Genomic DNA, 13,133 nt, shown 5'->3' with positions numbered 1-13,133 from the left:
AAAGCCTCATCGCCACCATCAACACCACATCCCTATGCAGCCTAACACACTATCCCCAACTCAAATGCACCAAACACCTACATTCATCTAAGTGGGTAAAAAAACATAATTTATTTTGTACTTCCCAGATAATTTACTTTTTTTTCTTTCCTTTCTACAGGAATTCTCCATTTCCCTATAAAATGAAAATTCATCTAGAATTACATCTTATGTCATCATTATGTTTATTAAGCGTGGATGATGTATATGAACAGCGCTGGCTTGCCGCTGAGTGCTTAATGATGCATAAGATTAAGCCGAGGCTCTCAGCTGCGCTGTGACTCCCCTCTGGTACCCATACTGCCGAGGCATGCTGGGAGTACAAGCTCCAAACGGCCATCAGGTGAAAGGAACTAACATCTCTCTTTTTGTCTGTGTGTGAGTGAGACTGAATGTGTGGTGTGTACTTATGTTTTGTGCACACCGCTGAATGCGTTTCTCCCTGAGTACATGTAAGAGCTGTAGAGGAATAGCATGCTATCACTGTGCTTTATAGTATCTGTACACCTTTATTAGAAATAACTTGCTTTTGCCTTGCTCACTGTGCTCCGATCATGCTGTTTTCTCGATTTCTTCCCCTTTTCCTCTCTGCCCCTCTATCCATCCCTGGACCCCTTTCTCTCTGTGTCCTTCCTCCCTTCATTTCTCTTCTCCCCTTCTCTCTGCCACACCGCTGTTTTGCCGCAGCAGTCTATGACAAAAACATTATCCTTCTGCTGCTAAACAATCCAATAAACCTCTCCACAGGGAGGAAGTTAACCTCTTGTCTGTTCGACTGATGCCTTCCAGACCACGTGACGGCTGCCACAGTAAATTCAAATCATTAGTCTCCTTGCCCCCCATCAGAGAAAAAAAACTTCTATTAGTAATGGAGACCTCGTAAGAGACCTTCCGCGGAGAGCACTGCCTTCCCAATTCCCAGTGGAGAAATCCCGCGCAAAAAACTAATTCTACTTTTAATAATCTGTCATCAAGACCAGAGGCAGTCATAAATTATGTGGGGAGCATGTGCGAGAGCGAGCCACAAGAGGGAAATCAGGGTAGAAAATCAAAGCCCAAGTTTGACAAACTTTCTTGAAGATAAATAATAACTTACAAACCGGATTAGTTGTTAAGTCACAGCTGAGTGCACAGTCAAGCCATTCCAATCAGCCAATGCAGATGAAGAATTTATAGGTAGAGCCCATCATTTGTTTTCCCACTCTCCGCCCTCTTTTTATATGCATCCCACCTTTTCTTATTCCTGTCTCCGTCAAGCTTAATATATTCAGGGCCTGTTGTCACACCCTGGGCTGGTTTTATTATTAACTCCTTGTGTGCCAAACAAAGACTACATGGAAGGGTGTTTCTAAGGTGACAGATATTGTGTTTGGGAGGGAAGGGCTAAGGCCTAAAGATGACAGAGGAAGGAATGCCTGGCTTGTGTTGAAAAGTAAATACAAGGGAACACTGGAGTCCTCACACCAACTGCAGCATTATGGGGCCTCCAGACCTTAATTGACCACTAAAACGAAGGAAATCATCATGGGAGGAGTGTTGAAGGTAAAAGACACGTTTGAAACATGACCAGGGTGCTTTGAGGGAAAAGGCTATCAGCCGCAAGGGTCTGCTCTTTGTTCCTGTGTCAATATCTCTGTAAACTATCGACATGCATCATAATCGTTCCCTTCTATCAAGTGCAGACTAAAGAACAATCTCCATTAGGTGACAGCGCCCCGGCAGGTTGATAAATGCTCCCTGACGAAAGGGAAGGAATTGCGTAAAATAAAGAGGCATGTTCCAACAAGTCTTGTCAAAATGGTATTGATTTAATCATCTGCAGAAATACACATTCTTGGTTAGTGTAGCGTGCAGCGGAGATGGCAGCCGCAGCAGAAGCTGGGATACGCTTTACAGTTGTTGACGCGGAGACGCTCTCCCTCATTGGCTTTGCAGGTGATGAAACACATGCTGAGCTGCGCTCTAATTTTTTTTCCCTCTCTCCCTCTTTCCCTCTTCAATCAGATGTTATTCTAAGAAAGTGTCTGAAAATCTCTTCTATTTTTATTTAGGACCAACAAATATAACTTAATGTGAGTGGGCGAGTCTATCTGTAACGCACTGCTGTGGCCAGCCTTCTCCTTGGCCTCTCAGCCGAGTGCAGAGGCGATAGATAACAATAGCCCTCCATCATCTAGACACACCAATGGTATTCCAGTGGCTGGAGTGAGCTGGCCAGAGGTCTGGGGAGTGTTTATTTAACATTGGGGTGTTGTAGAGTATGTCTCACCTTGGGACAAATAGATCCCCTCGCCTTCCTCCTTTGGCAGCCTCAGAGTAAACACCATTGCAGAAAACTGGAGGTCTCATTGCTCTGAAGTACAAGTTCATCAGGCAGTTGGGTAGGTTCATCATTGGAGGATTACTGCAGGATGGAGCCCTTACAAAACACGGATCAAGTATGTATAAATGCCCATGTTGCTCACATATCTGTGATGTAAACAGTACAACAAACTGCTACCTCTTGTGACAAAATGAAAATCTAGCCTGAAATCAAAATCAAAGTAGTGACAGTGGCAGAAAAAGCAGTTGTTTTCTTACAATTGTAATCATTTAGAAGGTTAAAGGGGGTATTATTATCTCTGCACAGCCCATCTGAGCAGTGATGGGCTGAACACAAATAATGTGTGTCCCCAACAGAGGGAAGATGTGTGGCTGCGGCCGCTGGGGGTTGGAGACAATCCCACAGTGACCTGACCTTGACATGTCTGAGTGAAATGGTGGCGGAGGCTAATACCTCATCATATTGAGTTTGACTTTGAGCTCACTGTGGTTGGAGCCATAAAACAAAAAGGATAACAGTGTGGACAAACAGTCGTAAACCATGGACAATTAGCATACACTACCATCAAATAAATCATGTGGTTTGTCTTATTATGTTAAGGAAATATAGAAACTTACCATCCGCACTGCTGCTACGTGCTTTCGCTCATTTCTCTTGCATTTAGAAAAATATATTCAATAATCTAAATATTACTCTAAACGTGAACTCCTTAACTTGGATGATGTGGGATAGAATACATGTATATATCTTAGAAATACACCTAAGACATTTTTAAATTCCTAAGCTAACAATGTGAAAAGGACACGATTCTTCTCGGACAATAAAACCTCAAAACCAATGGGATGACCGCATCATAAAATGTCTACATCAGACAAAAAAAATGAAATGTCCACTTTTCTGAAATCCAAACATAACTCATCATATCAAGCCAAGACTGAAGCTTCAGACATTATTCAGTCCAGGAGGACAAGTGGAGTGGTGAGGGAGACACCTCATGTGAGCGCAGACCTTTATATATTACCTCCTGCTCCAAAGTAAGGACAAAGGGAATGAAGATGACTACCCTGTCACCGGAAAAAAACAGATGAACCAGACAGACCTGACTGAACTGTTCACTTACTGCAACCTGGGCCTCACACAACACACTTCAACCTAACTAACATGTTTTTTTTTATATATATATATATATATATATATATTTATTTATTTTTTTTTTTTTTTTTTTTTTATCAATAGCCATTCTTGTGGAGTACGTTCACCCATGCCTTATCTCTGCTTACAAAGTATGTCAAAAATGTATTGAGTCATTTTATTGTTTTTGTAGGTTGTTAATATTGTGTTGCAAAAATGATTGAAACTATAGATTATACAGATAATATATAATATTTATGATAATTCATTCTTATCAATCAGGAATAATACATATTAAACCAAAATAACACAAAATAAAATTCAGCCAGTGTTTTGCTTGCAGCTAGCACGATGCTTGCTTGCATTTGTTCTTTGAGTTGAGCTAGCCTGATAGTGAACCGTATTGTGAATGTACTGCTAGTGTAATACCGAAAAGATGTGTAGATTAGCGATAGTAGTTAGTTATAAATAACTTTGCTAACAAATAATTTGCTCTGCTTGATTGTTGAATGACATGCTGTGGTGTAAAGTGAATAAACTGCATCATCAGACATACAGTATTAGCTGGTTGGTTAGCCAAATAGTGGCTTGTTTTGTCCACAATTTCCCCTAACAAGCTCGTCATTGTTTGTGCCATTTCTCAGGTCTCACACAAAAAAATAAATAACAAGAAAACACGAATATCAGATATGACAGGTAAGGTACACCATTTATGACTTGAGCCAGCCTCAAAATGAGCAAATATTCATATTGAATGGACATTAGATGAATGCATCACTTAGGGTTCCCCAGTCCTCTAACAGTTAAGGCAATCTTAATCTTTATGTCGATAATGAAGATGTGTGTGATATCAACTAGTCAGGGTAATTAATAGGAATGTCAGTGACATTGTATTAATAGCATCATGCAAAGCATCAATTTAGCGTAAATTGTCGGTTTGACAAGCCATTTTAATTAAAACTATAACACAAGAATTAAAGGACCATGGTCGTCATTTTGGGAGACTATCAAATAATGTTACCATCTGGTATTTTTTGCATGTCTTCTCCCCGCTAATTATAAGGGATACTCAAAAGGTTAGAGGCACTTTGGCAGATGCAGTGATCACCACCATACTGTCCCTGCAATAACCCACAGGTCGTTACACTATACATAGTGAAGATATGATAGCCTGCAGTTCTATTATGATAGACGATAATTATGAATGACCAGAACTCTGAATGCCCTTAGATTATATTCTATCTTTACCGTATTTCATTATCCGTTTCTAGTTTTGTTTTCTTCTCAAACCTACAAGGTCGGGTGATACGCAAGCTCTAACCAAAATGCACTTCAGTCTTCAGTGAGCGGAGATCTGGCCCAGAAATCAATCTTCCTGACCACTCTCAGAGCCCGGGAGTGAGCTCAATATGGGCTCAATTCCTGTGGGCTGCTCCAGGGATGAATTGAAATAGCACTCCTGTACAGTAGTCTCACAGACAGTCTTTACAGGAAATGTTGCTTTTTATTAATTCGAATGCAGCAACTGTGCTTCAAGAGAGAGAGAGAGCACAAGAGCTCTCTGCATGTTGGTGGAGTTTCACAATTCTGCAGAGGTCACCTTCCTGATTGAGGAGGATAACACTGCTTATTAATAATTCACCTTATCAATTGTTGAAAGGTGTAATATATTACTTGTAGTAATGTAATATTGTCCTACAATTAGACTACTTTACTGTAGTGACCAGATTACCATGCCTTTTTTAATGGTATTGCCACAGTACTTTCTGTCACGAATTTAAAGTTTCCATGTTTACATATAGAGTATAGTACTGATAATGCTGGAAAGGCAAAACCTATGTAAGCACAAAACTGAAAACTTGAAATCAGCATAATAGCAGTTACATAAGCTTTTTTCACACAGCCTATTCAAGGCAGGAATGTTGAGCCGTTATTCCGCCTTGCCATTCTGTATAAAAAAGGTATGAGCGCAGAATGGGGGGACAGAGTTGTTCCGCCGTTAAGCCGGCACCCGCATTTTGTGTTACACGTCACGTCTTTTTGGCTTCCGGAATGCTGGCATGCTATGGAACATCACACACTGGGGCAGCATTATGCCGGTGTTGTTTTGTTCAGTGTAAAAGCCGGCGTACCGGTGGATCTTCTTTACAGAAGTATTGGAGAATCTCTGTGTAAAAGAGTCTGTAGAATCCTGGTCAGTACAAAACAGTTAGGGCATGTTTACACCCAAGTTGTATTTCTTGAACTATAGTTTTGCATTTTGCAGTATATGTCACTCGATTTACAGACTTTTTTATGGTGGTAGTAGTAGCAAATACTGTACGGTATATTTGGCCATAATCTGCCCATCTGATGCTGATTTGTGTTAATTAATTATGTCTGATGATTACAGTGTTTTTAAATAGTCAGTTTCTGTTCATGCTGCAATACTGTTGCTGCTTTTGAGATGATTGTTTCGCAGTGACTGAAAGGGAAGCGTAGTTTGTACAATTCCAGAAAAGGTTTCGAAAAATGTTGGAAAAGTTGCTTTGTCACATATATTGTACATAAGGACATTAAGGGCAGATGTTTAAGAGGAACCTAACAGCTAAAATGCTTGCATCCTTGGTTAGTTAGTCTCGTTACTGTAATGCAATGCTGGTGTGCAACTAAATAAATAGACATATGGCCATATGATTTGCCGTTTATTGTAATGGGTTTTACCTATCCTATTTGAAAAGGGATATGTTGAAACTCAAACCTCCATAGAATAAAAAAATCATCCAATAGATCATCCAATAGGAAATGAAAACATATATTTTAACTGTTCTAAAATACTTCAATGATGTGAACTGTTTTACTGTATTACAGGGATTTGTCAATTGTCTTATGGAAACCAAAATTAGTGAGTAAGTGAGTAAGCGAGCGAGCAATAGATGAGTCAGGTGAGAGAGTGATGGAGTGAGTAAATGAATGAGTGTAGTGAGTAATTGCAGCGAATGAGAGAGTGAGCAGCCTGACCTCTTTGCTGACTTGTGTTTTCAGTCACTCTCACTGGTTACTATGCGTCATGCTTTGTTTCATCTGACGTGCAATTATTTTTTCCATTAAATACACAACATGTATTTCACTTAGTTTTTTCTGAATGAAATTTCAATCAGAGGCCATTACACTCTACAGACAAAGTTTAGAAAAATAACAAGACGCAATGGAAAAGAAAATAATGCTCTGTCAATAGAGATGGAAAACACAAAAATAATCATTTGCGCGAAGCAGGTGATGCATATGTTAAAGTGTCAAGAAGCAGCGGAGAAATTAATAGCTTTCTGCCATAAGCATTCTCTGATAAATATGATTACATTTGCATACTTCATTTTACTCTTGATCTGCTGTCTCGGTGATTCTGGTGATTCTCGTTGTCCCTGTTCCAAAAGGAAAAGTAATTTCCATTACTGCTCAAACATGAAACAAGTATTTCGGGTCTCATTAGGGATTTCCCTGCTGCTCGTCCCGTTGACGACACAACACAGCAAACATATGTCAGCAAGACCATGTAGGATAATTATGCATCAAGAGTAAAGGAAATGGTTAAGTTTTGTGTTCACGTGGACGCAACGTTTAATTACCTAGACTATTTCTGCAATGTAAACACTGCAATGTAAATAATGTGTAAATCAATGATTTGAGGAGATGGTTGTGGGGTGGGTGGTGGATGGGTCTTCTAGGAAGCGTTTTGTGCCTCATTAACTTATCAATAAGGCCATCTGACATTGTCCTCTATTCGCCCTGATGAGGAAAGCTGTCCATTCTAGTGTAATAGCCCTGCGTTTGTCCACATCTTGACATGTGGCTAAAGAATCTGCACACAGATGCACAACCATGATAACATGGTTCACATTTGCTTAGTGCATTGGTTTTAAACTCTCATTTTGATGAAAGTTGCAAGCTATGTTTGAGGTGCCAACTGTAGATCTCATAGTGGCTTTCCATCATGTTAAGCTACTTTGTCAAGGTGTTGCTCTTGTGTTTATGCCATAGGTCATTGAACATATGGGTGCCCTCTGGTCTGAGTATATGCTTTTTATGTGGATGGAGACATGCAGTGATTGAGTTACCTTTTTGCCAATCCAGTAATGGACTTCAATAGTCCACTGCATCTTGGAAAGTGAGCTCTACAGCATCCCCAAGTACTCTGAGAAATGTTGCTTTCATATTAAAACGAGACCTTTTATCTCTATAAACGCCCGTTACAAAACTAAGAATGAAAAATCTTTTGGTTTCATACTGTAGGTCTTGTTATTATGTACCATCTATCTATAACGGCTCTTCAGAAAACAAAGATTAGAAACTTAATTTCTTACTTTAAAATAAAATATATTTATAAGTAATCATTGTTAACAAGTTGTACAAACTGTACTGTACAAACATTGTTAACATATGTCTTTGTCATGGATTGGAATCGACACACATATTCATGGTCTTCGTAGGGTGATTCTCTGGGCAACGATGTTTGCACTTTTCCCCTGCTGTTTTCCAGTTCAGGATTCCAATTAACCTGTGCAAAGCGTGACGCCAATCACAGGACGCTGTTATCGACAACGGGCATGAAAAGAATAATGCTGTTAGGATGATGTAGCTTACTGACGGGGACTCCTCCCTCACTGGTGACAGAGAAGTTTGCTCCAGTCATTTATCAAGTCTTCTCTGGCCACCGAGGGGCTGGCGAGTCCCAGGGCCGCCTGCTGCTTGGGGGGCCAGCATGCAATATGTGCATTTTAGGCCTCTAGTGGGCTGGCAAAAACTGCTGATGTGCTCACTGCTGCTAAGTTTGATGGATTTGTTGTTGTCATTTGCTTTGGTTCTGTTCCCCGCAACAAAACAAAGGGAATCATTAACTCTTTTGTGCTGCATGGGACTTTTATGGGTTAGGGATAATGCAAAACGAGATGGGGTACAGATGGGGTCAGCTGGAGCATTCTGTTGCCAGAGCCTTCCAGAATGGGGCGTTGAACATGCATGGATGATCCTGCATAGAGAGCTGATTACAGAATGATTTAGTGACCACTGATATCCCCTTTCTTTCTCAAGCTCCCATCATCGGGCTCATTTCAGCCGCGAGAGTGCAACTGGCAGTGCTTACCACTTATATTTATAGCCAGTTGCTGTTTAGCACCTCATGCGATGTTCTGGCCAGGCTCAAGACTGAGCCATTACAGTGCATCACCGTTAGAGGCTTGCAGTGTTTACTGATGCAGGCTTGGCAGAGGACTGCTCTACCATTTGAGGCTGCTGCCATGACTGTAAAGCTAAGTGCTGTCAACTGAAAAAGTCAACACTGATTTAACTAAACGAAAAACAGAGATTCTTTAGAAATGTGTAAATAAAAACTGAAATGAATCTGTTCATTGATCAATAGACAACATTTTGATAGATTATTCATTAGTTTCAACTTCTCAAAGGCTAGGATTTGCTTTTTTCTTTGCAATATCTGCAATATATATTATATAGTATTATTATAAGTTGTATCATTGTAAAAAACTCTTTTTGGGTTTTGGACTCTTGGTCAGACAAAACAAACATGCAATCTGGGCTCTGGGAAACTGTGATGGCAATTTTTTCATATTTGTAAATGACTAAAAGAATCAATTTATTGAGAAAATAATCTGCAATATTGATGTTGTGATGCATGGTTTTTATTTGTGTGTTTTTTTACCACATAAAGTAGGAATTTCTGACTATGAAACATTAATATTTAGGCTCCTGGGAAGATTGTACGACTTTAAAAGGTGAAGAGATGTCAGGCTGTGGTGACAGGTACAGTAACGATTGTGGCTGGGCAAAATACTAAGACAGAAAGTTAAATTCCTAAAAATGTAATAAAAATGTTTACAAACAACCCTATTAGCAAATACTGTATATGATCTTAGAAAAACTGAAAACATGCATTTAGTTAACGGTGTACAACATATATCTAAATGCTGAATTCCTGATGTTTCACCTTTAGAGAAAACAAAACGTTGAAAAATGTTGTGGATAATTGCATTTGTCCAACTGTTTGTAAAGTAACACAAACTGTAACCGATGAAGGGACGTGTTTGGTCGAAGGCAGGTGGCCATGCAGTTGCTAAACTTCAAGGTGAAGACTTACTTCCCCAAGGGAGGGTTGAAGATCAAGACAAATCCTCGTATTTTTCTCTGTCAAGTCATCACAGTCTGAGACGAAATACAAATTGAGATTGTAGCAAACGGCCTGCGACAGTCTGATGTTGACTGCAAGGGTTACAGGGGTGATTGAGTGTGTGTTTGACTGCTCGAGGGCGAGGGCTAACAGTACTGTTACACATACAAGGTCGTCTCAGAGAGAGTGTGGCCTCAGCACATAATCCCAGCATTCCTGACTACTATGAACACAGGCCCGCCACAACATTTATTAAAGTGGAAGGACATTACTTGGGGAATAAGATCATCAAGACAGATGGAAGTGTATGCTTTTGGCCAAGGAATGATCTACTGTATTTCAGTCACCTCTTGCGTTCAAATGGGCATGGCTTCTTCTCACTTCCGATAATCTTGCCTCCCAAAAACAGGCGTCATTGAACACTTTGACCAGCGTTGACTCATGTCGCCTATTGAGGGGTCAGTAGTGGTGATAATAATTCGATTTAGCTTAATGTCACATGAGCATCCAAGAAAAATGGCTACACTATACAGTAGCAATATTTTATCAATATTGACCAGAGGCTCAAGCCAACCTTGATATGTTCCCCTTACGCTCATCAATAACGCAAAAGAGGAAAGTTATTTCCCATATAAAACTAATCTTTCCTTTTTATTGTATTTTAATGAAACAGACTTGGTTCTAAGGCAGTAATTCATTCCATTTGTTATGTTTGGACAACTCATTATATTTATCATCCATTATCATTAGACTGAAATTTTAAGCTTCTTCTCCCTTGAGATGCAGTGCGTTTCTTCTCTTCAGTTTGCATTAAAACAAATGTGGACCTGCTGATGCATTAGATTAATGTGCTCACTCACTGCCTGCTACAAAGCACCAGTCCAGCTTGAAAACTAGACCAAATGTTTTGTCTTTTGAGCCTCACCCAGAAAGAAAACCAGTTTATGCTTTGCTTTTATTGTGCCTTCTGAAAAGCTGACTGATTGTTTTATCCTGTCAAACAAAAAGAAACGAACGCCTGTCAGTACAAGTTAATCTTCGCATGTAATGTAATGTCACCAAAACGCACAACAAAGCTGTCTAGTGTCAGTAATTATTGAATGTAAACATTACTCTCCTGGAAAAACAGAGAAGCCTGTGTTCATACACACCACATTATAGAATTGTTTGCCCAGAGATTAATTTGTCTGTTAATTTACTGACTAATATAATCATCCACACGTCAAGCATTAGCAGCACTGTTTTTGCCCGACTTTATGTTAACATTTACTAAATCATAATGCTAATGAGTTATTTAGACTTCCAGATCAAATTCAAAGTTCCTAATTCTTGCTGAGTCTGCTGCAACAGATCAAGCCATGTGCTAATTACAAAGTTTGCTTTTTTCCTGAATAAATAATGTTGATTAATTAGCAATTCAAAATAAGTGAAGATGATCTATGTAATATATATCACTGTCATGAAAACTTACTGAAACGTTTCATTTACATTGCCTGCGTACTTAATTACATGCATCCAAAATGTACAGATTTGATGGAGAATTAAGGGTGAAAGGTTTCGTGTAAAAACCTGCTGACTAAAAATGATCAGGATGTTGGGAGTTCTAAGCATCTAAACAATAGATGTAGTGGCTTCTAAGCATTTTCAGACATTACTCATAAAAACAATGTAAGCTCATTTCTCAGGTGGATGTACAGTGACCAAGATTTACACATCTTAATATAAATGTTAATATACATGTCTGTGAAATTGCTTCACCTCATGCAATGAAAACATTTACGGACCAGCATGAACGTGAGTGTAGCGTAAATAAACCATCACAAACTGATGACCTCCAAAATGACCACAAAGTTGAACACCTTTCCGACAGTCTCCACAAAAATGTGATATTTTAAGTTTTACAAAAGTAGGATTTATAGCAGGGCTGCTGTACCAGATTGCATTGCATTTTCAAGATGTCTATTGTTCTTGTGAAAGAGTAAGTAAATATGTATAGGTTATGGCTGCACCATTATTCGCAATTTTATCGAAATCGCAATACAGACTAGTGCAATATTGTAATCGCAGGGAGGACACGACATTTGTTAAAGGCAAAATATGTGTCAAACCATTCTGAATGAAGTATTGTGGTGCTGCAGAGAAGTCCCAGCTTACAAATGGTATCTTACAGACTAAAGAAAAAATTGTTTGGTACAGATCCTGGCAAAAACCACAATATCACCATATTTTAATTTTCATATTTTCCAATGAAAATGAGAATAATGATACTAAAATGATCATTCCCTCCCAAATAATCGCAATGAGATATTTCTCTCATATCGTGCAGCCCTAATATTGGTTCTTATTTGGCCAGCAAGCTGTCATATCATTTTTGCATTATATCATGCTGACCAAAAACGTTTAATTTTGCAATATACTATGAATAAAAAGCTCATGTTCCTAGTGTGTTACTGCCTTTTCCATGTAATGTAATTCAAATATTAAACAGTGAATGTGCATAAAGTAACTTAGGTAGATATATATCATGTACATACCTGAAGTGTGTAAAATCTTGTACCATGGAGGACCTCCATGGGCAGTTTGACCATCCAGGGCACTGGACAGAATTAATTCACTGTCAGTCCCTGGGGTATAAATGGGGTTGTCTTTCATAACCTAAAACAAACAAAAAACATTTTAGGTTGAATGTTTAACGTTAGCAATGTTAGCATCAACATCATGTTCCACTTGGTGACTGCTCTTTCAGGACATATTAGCTAAGTTACCCCCAGAGCGATTCCAACGTTTGCATTATAGTAGGCTACCGTTTGTCTAGCGCCTTTTCCTAGTAGGCTAATGCTACATGGATGTTTTATAAGAACAAAGTCCTGCCGTTTTGCAGTTAGCAAACTAAACTATTTACCACAGCCATCGTGCGCACTTGACGTTCGTTGCGTGCAACCAGTGACGTTATGGATTGCTTAGTGAGACTGTAGGTTCGTCCAATCAGATTTTTTATAGGCAGGACATTTGTCACTCATCCACCTGTCCGTCAGGGTCAATTCACAAACACGAAAAGCTCGAAATAAAAGCCAACATACGGAGATTTGATGATTATTAGTATAAGTACAAGTACTGTACAGTACTTAACTACAATTTTGAGGTACTTTACTTGAGTATTTATTCATTTTCTGCTAGGCTACTTTATATTTAGGCTATTCTCCACTACAATTCAGAGGCAACTATTGTGTTTTTTACTCCACTACATGTATGACTGTATTTATGTGTGTTACTTTGCAAATTAAAATTAATAGATCCAATACAAAACATAATCAACAAACAAATGCTTACTTAATATTATAGGCTAGTTTAAGATTTAAAAATAAAAAAAAACGTTATCCTAGGGGGAAATTCTACCCAGATTAAATAGCCTATGTAAAGTAGTCCTACTAGCTTCAACATTAAAGTAATTTTAACATTAATGCATCAATAACTATAATCCAA

General features: G+C 38.9%; 1 long non-coding RNA gene across 1 annotated transcript; it reads right to left on the bottom strand.

The window, feature by feature from the left end:
• Positions 1-2,204: 2,204 nt before the first annotated feature.
• On the bottom strand, positions 2,205-12,638 carry LOC118494316. Its single transcript, XR_004896432.1, has 3 exons — positions 12,553-12,638; positions 12,185-12,305; positions 2,205-2,458 (listed from the first exon to the last, which is right to left on the bottom strand). It is a non-coding gene; the product is annotated as an uncharacterized LOC118494316 (long non-coding RNA).
• Positions 12,639-13,133: the final 495 nt, after the last annotated feature.

The sequence above is a fragment of the Sander lucioperca genome, chromosome 22, assembly GCF_008315115.2.
Source record: "Sander lucioperca isolate FBNREF2018 chromosome 22, SLUC_FBN_1.2, whole genome shotgun sequence".
NCBI classification, from domain to species: Eukaryota; Metazoa; Chordata; class Actinopteri; order Perciformes; family Percidae; genus Sander; species Sander lucioperca.
This window is presented reverse-complemented; position numbering and strand designations above follow the sequence as displayed.